Consider the following 14,120-nt stretch of genomic DNA (forward strand, 5'->3'; position numbering starts at 1 on the left):
ATACTTTTCTAACAATTCAGATTTTCTATTAACACATTGGCTAAGGTTGAGGGAAAGAAAAAGAAACAGACAACTGTTTCACACTACAACATACACTGAAAATCTACACCTTCCCAGGCCTTATATGGTCTTATTGCTGTTAATATCAACAAAGACATTTTCTTATCTTTTCCCCAATTTTGTTTGATACTCATTCTTTTCAAATTATATAACTGTCTAGTGGTTCCATTTGTCTGGAATTCTCTGCTATCTGATCCTGATGCATCTGTCTCTTAGACTTAAAATCTTGGTGAAAAACATAACTACTGAGAAAACATCTTTCCTGAACACCAAATCTAAAAACTGTATTAAAGCACAATATAAATTAATATTTGCATCTTTCTTACTAAGTAACTTATTTTACCCCACAAAAATTAAGCTCATTGATAAAGACCACTATTTCCTTTTTTTCTAAAGAGTTTCTTTTTTTTTTTAAAGAGTTAAGAGCGGCAGGGACAGACAGAAGAAATCTTCCATCTGCTGGTTGACTCCCCAGGCTGCAAGATGCAGTGCTATGGCAGGCTAATGCCAGGAGTGAGAAAACTCTTTTGGTATCCTATATGGGTGGCACGATCTCCGCACTGGAGCCATCTTCTGCTGCTTTTCCCAGGCCATTAGAAAGGAGCTGACTCACAAGGCAAGTAGACAAGACACAAACCAGTGCCAACATGGGAAGCCAGTATCACAGGTAGTAGCTTTTCTTGTTATAGCATTTCTGTCCCCAAGATCATCATTTCAATGAGGCTCCTAGCAAACAGAACAGCAGTGGAGCATATCTGATATTTTGGCTATATGAATCAAAGGAAGAGAAACAGAGAAAAGGAAATAATCATAATAAGGTGACTGGAGAACAGTAAAGAATTAAATTAGTTATATAAGGAGAGAATTCCCAGGGAAAGAGAGAAGAAACTGGTGCTATAGCCTTATTAACATTTTGAGACCTAGGTCCAGTGACTTGGCTCTAATGCCAGCATCCCAGGTGGGTACCAGCTGGAGTCAAGGCTGCTCCACTTCTCATCCAACTCCTTGTTTATGTGCCTGGGAAAGCAGCACAAACCATCCCAGGTTCTTGAGCCACTGCATCCACATGGGAGATTAGGAAGACACTTCAGGCTCCTGGCTTCAACCTGGCCCTTCCCAGACCACAGCACACATTAGGGAAGTAAATTAATGGACAGAAAATCTCCGCTATTTTTTTCTCTCTCTGTAACTCTGACTTGGAAATAAGTAACTACTAAAAAAAAAAAAAAAAAAAAACAGCCAACATCTTCCCTGATTCAATATTACAAAAAAAAAAGCATCTAAAACTAGCCTCTAGTTAAACAGCCCAATTACATTTATTATTAGTAGAGTCCTTTAAATGTAATACTCCTGGGAGATTATCCTGGTTAATGTTTCTTTTTTTTTTTTTATAAAGATTTATTTTTATTATTTTTTTTATTGGAAAGGCGGATATACAGAGAGGAGAGACAGAGAGGAAGATCTTCCGTCCGATGATTCACTCCCCAAGTGAGCGCAACGGGCCGATACTATGCCAATTTGAAGCCAGGAGCCTCTTCTGGGTCTCCCACGCAGGTGCAGGTTCCCAAAGCTTTGGGCCGTCCTCGACTGCTTTCCCAGGCCACAGGCAGGGAGCTGGAAGGGAAGCGGGGCTGCCGGGATTAGAACCTGCGCCCATATGGGATCCCGGGCGTGCAAGGCGAGCACCTTTAACCACTTGCGCCACCGCGCCGGGCCCTAAAGTTTCTTTTTTAACAAAAACATAATCAACAGGTTTTGTTTTCCATCACGGTTCCCTAAAGAATGGCACATAAGATAAACCAGCCTTTAAAACAACTCTCAACTAAAAAACATTCTGGAAACATCTAGAGATATATATTGTGCTGTCAACTGGAAGCAAATCAGACACCAACAAGAGTTACAGGAGAATCAGTATTTCCAGCAGTACACAGATGATACAGCAGGTTAAAGACACATTTAGAAAATAACTTTCTTTGACATGGTATTTATTTCAGAGTCACAAAAAGGTGAGATTCACTCCTCAAATGCCCACAATAGCCAGGAGTTGTCAGGAGCCGGAAACTCAATCAAGGTCTCCTACAGAAGTGACAGGAATGCAAATAGTTGAGCTAACATAGATTCCTGCTAGTGTCCACATTAGCAAAAAACATGAGGCAGGAACCAAAGCTGGTACAAAAATCAATTATTCTGACATTAGACCAAATGCTCTCAGTTATCAAGGAACATCAATCTAAGAAATCAATGGGGCCCGGCATAGTGGCACAGCAGCTGAAGTCCTCACCCTCAACGCGCCAGGATCCCACATGGACGCCAGTTCGAATCCCGGCAGGCCCCACTACCCATCCAGCTCCCTGCCAGTGGCCTAGGAAAACAGTCAAGGATGGCCCAAACCTTTGGAACCCTCCACCTGCATGGGAGATCTGGAGGAGGCTCCTGGCTCCTGGCTTTGGGCTGGCTCAACTCCAACTGTTGCAGCCGCTTGGGGAGTGAACCATTGGATAGAAGATCTTCCTCTCTGTCTCTCCTCCTCTCTGTATATCCACCTTTCCAATAAGTATAAATAAATAAATCTTTAAAAAAACAAGTCTTACATCTCTTTCCTGCCGCGTGGAGGCGAGGCCTGAGTGCATTCAAGATTGGGCTTCACTCGTAAGCCACCACCATGGCCGAGGAAGGCATCGCTGCTGGAGGTGTAATGGACGTGAACACTGCTCTGCAAGAGGTGCTCAAGACTGCCCTCATCCACGATGGCCTCGCGCGTGGCATCCGTGAAGCTACCAAAGCCTTAGACAAGCGCCAAGCTCACCTGTGTGCTGGCATCCAATTGTGATGAGCCCATGGTATGTCAAGTTGGTGGAGGCCCTGTGTGCTGAATACCAGATCAACCTCATTAAGGTTGATGACAACAAGAAATCTGGGGAACGGGTAGGCCTCTGTAAAATTGACCAAGAGGGGAAACCCCGTAAAGTGGTTGGCTGCAGTTGCGTAGTCGTTAAGGACTATGGCAAAGAATCTCAAGCCAAAGATGTCACTGAAGAATACTTCAAATGCAAGAAATGAATAAAGAAACATTTGGCTCATAAAAAAAAAAGTCTTACAAAAAAATAATATTTACCACCTAACAGTGTGCCCTCTATCTGAATGCTTTCTTTAGGCTTAACTATTTTTTTAACAGTTTCCAATCATGTTAGAAAACACAGTCGGAGCATGGAACTGCTATGATTTCAGTTTCAATATTACCCCTGGATATTGGGGCCATCTAGGGAGCGAACCAGAAGATTGAATCTCTGTCTCTTCTTCTCCCAGTCTTACTTTGCCTTACATATAAAAAACAAAAACAAACAAAACTTTTTTAAAACAAAGACATATGTATAAACATGCTTGAGAATCATATACACCAGCTTCGAAGCAGACTGGGAAAGGGAAGCGAGAAAATTAAAAAAAAAATTGTTCAAATTTTTAACAGAAAATAATCTGACACATAAAAGGCAAAATTAACACTTGCTACCCCTGTCTGACATATTTTTTCTAAATTTTTCTATATTTTGGAAATATTTCATAATCAAGCTTAAGTAAACACAGAGACTAGTAACAAAGGTAATGTTTGTAAAAGCGCCAAACTATCCGTAATACACAAATTCTGAAAACACTATCAGAACATTCTCAGGCTTTTGAGAGACTATGAACATAGATTATCTGGGCACTCTTACTATTCCCACCTTTAACAAGCTAATATTCCACTTTATATAACAAACTCTGACATTTCTTATCCAGAGTCCATTCTCCAATATCCCCAGCATAAGAAAGCAGATTTAGTAGCTAAATGCATTTACTTTCTTCTTTTAAGGACCTGCCATTGAACAGATGCCTAAATGTAGCTTAGGAATTTTTGCTAAGCTTGTTTCTTCCTCAAGGGCCTGCATCCCAAGTTCTTTAGTTTGTCCTTGATGTCTGTAAATTTGCAACGCTGAGTTCATACTCTTAAAATATCGAGGCACAGCAACATCACTTTCCTGATATTCTCTGCTATTCATGATCAGAGTTATGGATAACTACACTGTCCAAACAACATTTTCAAGAGGTACAAACTCTATTATTACCTAGCTTTGTTTTCATACAGTCGGACCTAGCAATATATAAAGTTCTCCTCTTAGAGTTGCCAGATGTAACAAATACAAGATGCAGAGTTAAATTTGAATTTTGGGTAAACAAACAATCTTACACTATAAACATGTTTCTGAAAATATCTGATATATACTTGAATGGGTTACAGTTATACTAAAAAATTACTTGTTATTTACTGCAAGTTCATAATAAGCTACAAATCCTGTATTTTACTTGGCAACTCCACTCTTAATACTTCAAAAATATCTATCCTCCTTAACTGTAATGACTGTTTTCTTAAGCCTAAGGCGGTCATCCAAAAGTCTCCAGATTTTTGAAATAGCAACTTTTATAAGTTTCAGTGGAAAAAATGAACAACAACAACAAAAAATCTAACACCAGTTAGATAAAGTCAGAATTAAAATGAGAGACAGGCACTTGGGAGACCTTCATGCTACACTGGAGACCCCAGATTTGACTTTGGGCTCCACTGCCATTCAGCTTCCTGTTACTGAGCACACAGAGAGGAAGCACATGGTGGCTCAAATATTGGAGTCTCTGCCACCCACTGGGTAGACTCAGATTGAGTTCTTGTTTCCTAGCTTCAGGTTGTCCCCTGGCCCCAGCTGTTGCAGATATTGGGAAGTGATCCAGTGGATGGCAGATACTTCCCTCCAGCCAGTCCCATGTCTTTGTCTCTCTCTTCTCCTTTTCAATCAAGTAAATAAACAGTACAAATAAATAAATGAATAAATGAAAAAGTTAAACTGGACAGCAAATTAAAGTTGTGTGTGTTTTACAGCTTCATGTCTAGCCTTCCTGCTTTAACACTTAGCACTAAAAATCTAGTTTCCATATATAAACAATCATAATCTGTTTTGAAAGTCTAAGCAACATTGTAGCCTTTATCTAATCAATATCCTCCAAAGGTTTCCCATACCCCAATAAACTTCAACAGTCCCAAATAATTTAGCTTCCTAAGTTTCAATTTGATCTCTTATAGTACCCCTTGCTTGTTCTGGACCATCCACACTGGCCTCCTGTCATAAGCATACCACACAGGTTCAATGTTCCCCAAACTGTCACACTGATAGTTCCTTCAACTCCTTCTGGTCTTTACTCAAGCATTTCCAAATCACTGACCCGCCCCAGCCACCCATCTGAAACAACACCACATTCCTGCTCATTCTCTTTCCCAATCTACTTTCCTTCACAACACTTGAGACATGACAAGATTTCTGCATTTGTTGTCAGTTTCTTTCTATAGAGCATGAGCTCGTACCACCTAAAACAATGCCCAGAGCAAGCTTCCCAATAAATATTTTATAATGCACAACAAATGGCAGGAAGGACAGAGGGAAGAAAGTTGTCACAAAGAAGATAATATTAACAAGCTTGACCTCCTATATTTTACTTCTTCAAGACCTCAAAAATATTCTTCGGGCCTGGCGCGGTGGCACAGTGGTTAAGGTCCTCGCCTTGCATGCCCGGGATCCCATATGGGCGCCGGTTCTATCCCTGCAGCCCCGCTTCCCTTCCAGCTCCCTGCCTGTGGCCTGGGAAAGCAGTCCAAGATGGCCCAAAGCTTTGGGATCCTGCACCTGCATGGGAGACCCAGAAGAGGCTCCTGGCTTCAGATTGGCATAGTATTGGCCATTGCGCTCACTTGGGGAGTGAATCATCGGATGGAAGATCTTCCTCTCTGTCTCTCCTCTCTGTATATCCGTCTTTCCAATAAAAAAATAATAAAAATAAATCTTTAAAAAAAATATATTCTTCATAGAAACTCATTACTTCATTTATTTCAATCTTAACAAAGAAGGCATTTTACAAGCTACTACCTTTACCTAAATACAGAAAAGCTTTCATGTCCTTAACAAAATCTAATCGTGTAATTTATTCTCATGCCATTCTTTCAAAGAACTCAAAATTACACATGTAGAAACTTTAAAATTAATATGTAGGGTACCTCTAGTAGTGCAGTGGGTAAAACCACCATTTATGATTCCCTCATCCAAGAAGTTCTGGGTTTCTAGCTTTGGCCTGGTCCAATCCTGGCTGGTAAGCACATAGTAAGTGGAGAGATCTATCTCTGACATTTTGCATTTCAAGTAGATGAAAATAAACATTTAAAAAAACTACCAATTATTAATATTTAGGTAAACGCTTTCTAAATCTCAAACAAAGCAGAAAAGGTAAGGATACGCATTATTAGTTACTGGAAACCCTAGGACAAGAGTAGGCTCAGAAACAAAATAATAATGGATAAGTATAGACACAATTGTCACTAATTTAACCAATATTTCTTAGCTATCATTTATTCTAATTAGCTACAGGCTACAGCTCTGTGAGGTAAATAATAAGCACCTGGGCTTATTTTTCCCATTGTCTAAAGGGAAAGAGAAGCCAATTAAACAGACTAAGTCAACACAGAGACTCCTATAAAGAGCTGTACTAAAAAGTTGTCAGAAAATATAGCAGGTAAATCCAGCCTAGCCAGAAAAGAAGTCACAAAGTTTCTTAAATTAATATTTCAAAGATGAAGAGCTCATCAGGCAGAAGGTTGCATGTACCAGAAGCCAGGTGACAACAAGTGACATTTCAGGAATGGCAAAGATGACTGCAATGTAGCAGTCAAGGAATGATGTGGTCAGAGGAGCTGGAGAGACTGGCAGGAGTCAGGTCATGAAGGGTTTTGCTAACAGTTAAGTCTGGAAATCACCTAATCCCAAATCACTTCTTCAAAAAAAATTCTGACTTGACTTTGGTAAGTGCTACTACCACTGAAATGAAGGGAATGACTGCAGGAAGGCAGAGCTGAAAGCAGAGAGAGAATACAAAATTACGTGGTGATCCAAATAAAGATGAAGTGACAACGAGTTCCGAAAGTAATAACAATGATTCAGAGAAAAATGGACATATCCAAATGAGTATTTAAATCACATCTAGCTGACTTATTTTCTGTGTCTGCTGTGGGGGGCGATGGGGAAACTGACCTGCACATTACAGGTAACGCTGATGGCACAGCGTACAGGGCTAAGACAGAGAGGCTTGTTTTGTTCAGATGATGAGTAAGACACGGGAAAGACAGTAAGTTCAATCACGAACCTGCTGAACTTGAGATGGCTGTATAACATTCCAGTTGAAATTGTTAGAATTGCACTTCAGCTGTCAAATGAAGGAAAAAACTCATGCACAGAGTAGGTAGGAGAAACACAAGCTTTTAAAAAACAGACAAGAGAAAAAGGTTTTCAAAGCAAATTTTAAACATCTAGAGGCTAAGGAGACCAGGAAAAAAAAAAGTTTCTGTGATGTCTTTATAACTACGGGGAGAGAAAATTTTTAGAAGGAGGTGGCAGTAAATCATATTAAATGTTACTGAACTAGAAAGAAAGATTAAGTAAGAATAATTGAGCTGAAAGATTTTTCACACAATTTTGCCTCTAGCCCTGCATTCTAATTCCACCCCTTACATTCACTAGTATACTCACAATGTACTTGCTTCTCTGACACCAAGAAAAAGATGTCATAATGGAAACTCCATGAAATTCTCAGAAAGTCTCATGCTAACTAAATCCTTCCCAAACTCCATCCCACTTGCATATTCTACTAAGGCATCACACCCTGCCCTGGACTGTGGCTCTTGGACTTTCTGGCTTTTCATCACAGGCAACTGTTTCACAGGTACCACTGTGGGGACAAGAAGCTAGAATAAAAATCGAGAGAAGCAGCCCCACGCAGGTGGTAGCCTGTTGGCCAAAGTCTCGCCTTGAGCCAGGATCCCATATGGGTGCTGGGTCATGTCCCAGCTGCTCCACTTCCCTTCCAGCTCCCTGTTTGTGGCGTGGGAAAACAGTAAGGATGGCCCAAAGCCTTGGGAATAATCAGCCCAGCTCCAGAAGTTGTGGCAACTTGAGGAGTGAACCAGTAGATGGAAGATCTTTGTCTCTCCTTCTCTGTAAATCTTTCTAATAAAAATAAATAAACCTTTTTTTTTAAAAAAAAAAAAAAGACATATTCCAAAAACATTATGAAGATAAAATGTCCACTGGATTTCTGAAGAGCTGAAATTAAATTAGCCACTCTTCAAATTTCCTAATAACTTATTTTTTACCATGCCAAATTCACCGAAGTGGCAAAGCCTTGCCTCATATCAATATACTAAATTATTTCACAAACCCATTTATCTTCACAATAATACCCAGGAGTGCAGAAGTTGTGTTATGAATTGCTCTTCCCACATTTGCCCTGTTGTGCTTGGCCTGTGCCTAGGATTTCTATAAATATTTGCTGGATGTTGTGTATTCAGAGCATTGAACTGTGAACCTGCTCAAAAGTAATTTTTAGGTTTCCCTTACCAGTCCAATTCCCAGAGTACAGAAATTGCTAACAGATTTGCAAAGCTTCCTTCAGTGCATCAAGAATGCTCAGGAAGAATGTTTGCTCAGCCTCTCTAGTGCCAGAGGTAATACTCTAAAGCAAGTCTCATTTGACAAAATCCAGGCACACTGAAGAGATTTACTGAAATTGTTTTTTGTAAATTGAGTATCACCCTCATATTTATTTCTTCATAAAAACCATTTACAGTAGGATCTTACGGTTAAGTTCCTAAAATAAACATAAAATTGCATTTATTTCTATTTGTGTATGAGGGAGAATTTAGCACTTTTCTAAAATGCTGTTTCTAATTGGTGTGGTGGATATCATATTCATTTCCAAGAAAAGGAAAGGAATTTTTCTAAAATGGTAAGCTGTCTTGCCAATAAGTAAAGATTTCCTCTCTTGGAATAGCATGAGCTTTTCCTTCCCAAATCTATATGCCATGTTTATGAGTGATCCACAACTGAGTAAAGTCCTAGCCAGTCACTTAATTTATGATCCAACAAACATTTCAAATTACTGGAAAAAATTTCTGATTGTTTTCCTGACTACTCCATAAATCAAGGATAAATTGTCCTTTCGAAGTCAAGCTTAATAATGTAACCCAAAATAAGGAAGTTCTTGAATTCAAAGGTTTAAAGTACAAGTTCTAAAACAACATAAATTGACAGTACTGAAATTACTGGAGAATGTCTTAAAAATATGCTTACAGAAACAATCCCCCCAAAATTTTGATTTGATAGATGGGTAATCTTTGTTTTAGGTATGGAATAACCAGGTAGGAACTTCTTCTTTAAAAATAAATATTCAATTATCAATCATTTTGTTATGAGAGTACTTAGTACTCACTATAAATTTTTTACCAGAATTTTCAATTATATAATTATTCAAATACTAACCTAATTTTTCATGTCCCTATAACTTTTTTAAAAAAAGATTTATTTATTTTTATTGGAATGGCAGATATATAGAGAGGAGGAGAGACAGAGAGGAAGATCTTCCATCAGCTGCAACAGATGGAGCTGAGCCAATCCAAAGCCAGAAGCCAGGAGCTTCTTCCCGGTCTTCCACGTGGGTGCAGGGTCCCAAAGTTTTCAGCCAACTTTGCTTTCCCAGGCCACAAGCAGGGAGTTGGATTGGTAGCAGGGCCTGCCAGGATTCAAACCAACGCCCATATGGGATCCTGGTGTGCTCAAGGTGAGGACTTTAACTGCTACGCTATTGTGCCAGGCCCCCATATAAACTTTTGATAATAAATGTAGTTCCTAAGATGTCACTTTGAAAAGTGAATCACAAAAATAAAGGCAGACCAATTAAACCTTACCAAAATTAGATGAATAGCACACATAGATAAATATTCTAAAACAACAACAGGAACAGGCAGAATGACACTGTCAAAAATAAAATGAAATAAAAAAGAATGTATGCAGATGCCACTTTCTGGTCAATGGGAGGATAATCAGCTAATTTTCTGGGGCATCAATTTTTTAAATCCATAAAATGAGAAGAGTTTACAAAATTACTTGTAGTACACCTTTTTAAATGAAAGATTTAGTTAGACAGAATGCTGGAATATAAACTAGACGTCATGAACGCTGAATCAGTTACAGCCACTATCAGAAAAACAACTACCTGTTAAAACCTCACAGCAAATCAACTAGGCAAACGAAACTCAACAGTAAATTTCTCAGACTCATTTGCTCAGCTATGTTGAAGACCAAGGATTTAAATCATGTGGTGCATGTTTAATGAATATATAAACTGGGACTGCCTAATGCATCTTAGGTTTCATGAGGTAAAAGTTACAAGAAAATCCAGTCCTTATGTGGAATAACTATATTATAATGGAGGAAACAGACACAATGTCTGGGATCTGATGGCTGCTAAAACCATAGTATTACCCCTCCTCTCGAGTAAGCATATAGAATTCTTACTTTCCAGAAATGTTTGTGTTTACTGAATTTTCAAATTCAGGTGAACTTCATCTTAAACTTGAAAGTCATGCCACATTTTGTAATGGAAAAGGCTTATGACAACTACTCCCAAATGAGCTATTACCAGGAGAAAACTTGACTTGTTAGTACCATACATGTTCCTACATGCTCCTACAGAAATATACTTTGTATACAGAACTCTTAATAATGACAAATCATTAAAACATAGCAACTAATCAAATCAAAGTAGTTAGGACCACAGGTTCCAACTGTGAGCTTGACAGCTATACCAACTTTACAAAACAGAAATTCTCTGCTGGCAAACAACAGTTTATGAGCACACTATTTTTTCCATCAAAAACAATACCAAGTATGGTGTTCAAGCAAAATGATCTGCTTCTATTTCACTGCCAGCTAGTTACACAGATATTAACAAACTCTAATTAAGGGGGTGGGGGGAGGTAGTGTTGCTTTGGTCAACTAAAGACGCATGGCATGAAAGGGAAACCCTAGCCATGATTCTCTCTTACAGGAGTGCCGCTGAACTACGGGTGTGACACACAGGCTATACACATTCAGGAAAACATGAATGACAGCAGAGACCAAGAAACCTAACCCATGAGAAACCAACTCACTCAAATAAGGTAATTCAGCTACACTTCACTGCACGCACCAGTTGTAAGTACAATCATCACTAAAAACAGAAGACACAACACGGACTGGAGCATGTTCAAAAGGCCTGAATTCTCAACTTTTGAGAAATCAAAAAACCAGAAAAAGTTATTGCAATCTATGAAACAAGAAATCTGATATACAGGTTATTAAAATGAAAGAACACGGCTACTTGTTTGAATTGCACATGTGGATAGCAATTACATGAAAACATTGCATTCATGAATATGTTAACTTATGATAAGTCTATCTAAAACAAATGCCCGTTCACAAACATTGTCTTAATTCAAACTGACATTCTAGACACCTCGACTGCTGAATTCAGTCTACCGTGCTCAACTCTTTTCAGTGTGGAGGGAAAAACAAACAAACAAACAAAAAAACTACAAGCAGTCAATTTTCTCTCCGAAACTGAGTCACCATGGTTTTTTAAGAGAGTAAAGACATACAGGCAAGCAAATTATCCACGAACAGAAAAGTCACTCCAAGCTGCCAGCCTGTGCAGCCTAACACCTGGACTGTACGTGGCTCCGGCTCAGTTTCAGCCCCACCTCCACCGGCAAACTCGCGGAGGGGAAGGCGCGGCTGGTGGAGATCTCGTGCCCGTCCCGGGACCCCGAGAGCGATGACAGCTCGGGGGCTCGGACTGCGCCGCTGCCGCCTCCCCCTGCCCGCCCGACCGCGGGGCCCGTCTCCACTCCGACCTCCTCACCTCTCGGCCCGTTCAGGCGCAGCGCATCCCTGCCGCTCCACGCCTGCTTCCGCGCCGCCCACCCTTTCGGTTTTGACTTCCAGCACCGGTGAAGGGGCCGGCGACGTCAGCGGACAGCCGCACGCTTCGCGAACGGGGTCGCGTCCAGCCCAGGACCCCGAGCACCAACGCCGCGGTCCTGCCCGGCAGCCGGAGAGACGCGCCGTCGGGGCCGGGAGGGACGAGGCGGGGCCTAGCCGGCGCCGATCTCCACGTCACCCGCCCGCCGCGCCGCGACGTCGGCACGTCGTCTCTCCAAGGCCCCGCCCCGCCGCGTGCGCGCGCCGCAGGCTTCCGCTCCCGGCCGCGCGCTGAGGAGGGGCGGGCGCGCGCGCCGTGCTCGCGCTGGCTGCCTCAGAGCCTTTTCCCGCGAATTCTTCTGTCAGCCAGGTCCTTGACGTCGTTGGAGGAGTATGTGGCAGAGTTTCTGTTGAAGAAGAGGGGAACAGTATAAGTGAGCAACACGGTAATTGCACTCTTCATCAGTAACGGTGACCCGCTGCCTGGTAGACCCCTGAACCCCGTCTCTCATGTGAAGTTTTAGGAGCTCACAGGGTAGTTTTAAAGTTAGCTCTGCCACTTGGCGCTTAGGTTGGAGAACACTAACTGAAAACAAAATGCCTGAAAGGTTACCCTAGCTCCATTGGAAAAGGAAAAAAAAAAAAAAAACAGAGACTTAACCCAAAGAAGTGTGTGAGGTGCTTTTCTCGAGTTTTCGATGGAAGCCAAGGACGCATGAGTTAACACAGCATCCCGAAGCTTCTCACAGTGCGTGCGGATACCTGGCGCTGTACAGTTAGCCACAACCTTCGCTGGCCTGCCCCAGCTGAAGGGCCATGTTCAACTCTACATTGAGCTCTTAAAAAACACCTCAGTCCAATTAGAACTATTTCACAGATAAGCAAAATAATGAACTTTCAAACTTGAGAAATAAAGGATGGGTGATGAAACATAGAATTCAGCCAGAGGAAATAGCTCTGGACTACGTCCAAATAGGGAAAGACCCATAGTGTAAAGCAAGTTTGTCTCAGGTGACACAAACTTCAAGGAAACAGATTTCAGGGCCTGAAAGAAAGGTCCTCTCGGAACACTGAGGGAAGAAGTTGCCTGTGTTAACATATGTGAATATCTGTAAGTGCATTTAACTTCAAGCCAATTCTGAATGCTCATTTAGTAGGAACTTCATACAGGGGAGCCTGCCATCAGGGAGAGAATTAGTTGTTGGTTCTGATAAAGTTGTTTCTAACCTGGAGATGCAGATTACCTAATAAGACAAATGACACTAAAAATAACTACTACAAGGAGTATGATAGTGAGAGACTAACAATAAGTGCCATGATGTCACATGACACATTGTGTCCTTCACAGTTCCAGAGTCTTAGTGGAGAAGAAAGAAATTGGAAATAGTCTTGTGTGATGCATGCTAGCCAAATGTGCTGTGAGTGTTTGAAATGTGGCTTGTCCAAGTTGATACAAGCAAACAGTGCACAATGTGTCAGATTTCAAATAATTAGTGAATAAACAAATATAAGTATCTTTAGTCTTACATTGACTAGAGAGTAATGTAGTATTTGCATATATTGGTCTTTAAAATTTTAAAATCATGTAGTACATACATTTAAATTATACCTGTTTTTATTATTTTTAGTTAACTATTAGGAAATTTAAATTACATAGGAAAAGTATCTGGTGTTTTTGACTGTCATGGTGTAGAAGAGCATACACTATCTTTGTCCTCTTTGCAGTCAAATATGGATTTTCTTCTTCACTGACTCATATAAAGGTCCTACACTAACATTTTCTTCAAGAAAGTTCTTGATTTTCTTTTTCATTTCTTCAGCAACACGTTGGTCAGTAGCTTGATATTTAACTTGATGGCATTGTAAATGAACTCCGAATGAAACTGTTAAGTGTACTTTTACAGTAGGATGCTAGACTCTCTGCCGTTGTCCACTGTCAAAATGCACATGAATAGCAGAGCAATGGACTTAGGACGGTTTTTGAAGGACTATGCTATTGTAATAATATAGAGGAAATCAGTGAGGGAAGAGAGGGATTTGAGGTGGGGGATAAGTGAAACCCCAGAGCCTATGAAGCTGTATCATAAAATAATTTAAAAATGAGAAAAATATGGATTTCCCAAATGTTAAAGAAAAGATGGTCTAAAAAAGATGACTCCTAATGCAGAGAAAAAATACCATCCTGAAAGTGTGCCTTCG

The 14,120-nt window shown here is 40.5% G+C and overlaps 1 protein-coding gene and 1 pseudogene across 1 annotated transcript in view; one reads left to right on the forward strand and one right to left on the reverse strand.

Moving 5' to 3' along the window:
- ASCC3 (activating signal cointegrator 1 complex subunit 3) overlaps positions 1-12,065 on the reverse strand; it is a 294,902-nt gene extending 282,837 nt beyond the window's left edge. The window contains exon 1 of the mRNA XM_040983825.1: positions 11,863-12,065. The gene's annotated coding sequence lies outside the window, so the exon portion shown is untranslated. The remainder of the gene's footprint in view (positions 1-11,862) is intronic.
- LOC121158781 lies at positions 2,678-3,145 on the forward strand (annotated as a pseudogene).
- Positions 12,066-14,120: the final 2,055 nt, after the last annotated feature.

The sequence above is a fragment of the Ochotona curzoniae genome, unplaced genomic scaffold (genome assembly GCF_017591425.1).
Source record: "Ochotona curzoniae isolate NIBS_2020 unplaced genomic scaffold, NIBS_Ocur_1.0 contig_3819, whole genome shotgun sequence".
Lineage (NCBI taxonomy): Eukaryota > Metazoa > Chordata > Mammalia > Lagomorpha > Ochotonidae > Ochotona > Ochotona curzoniae.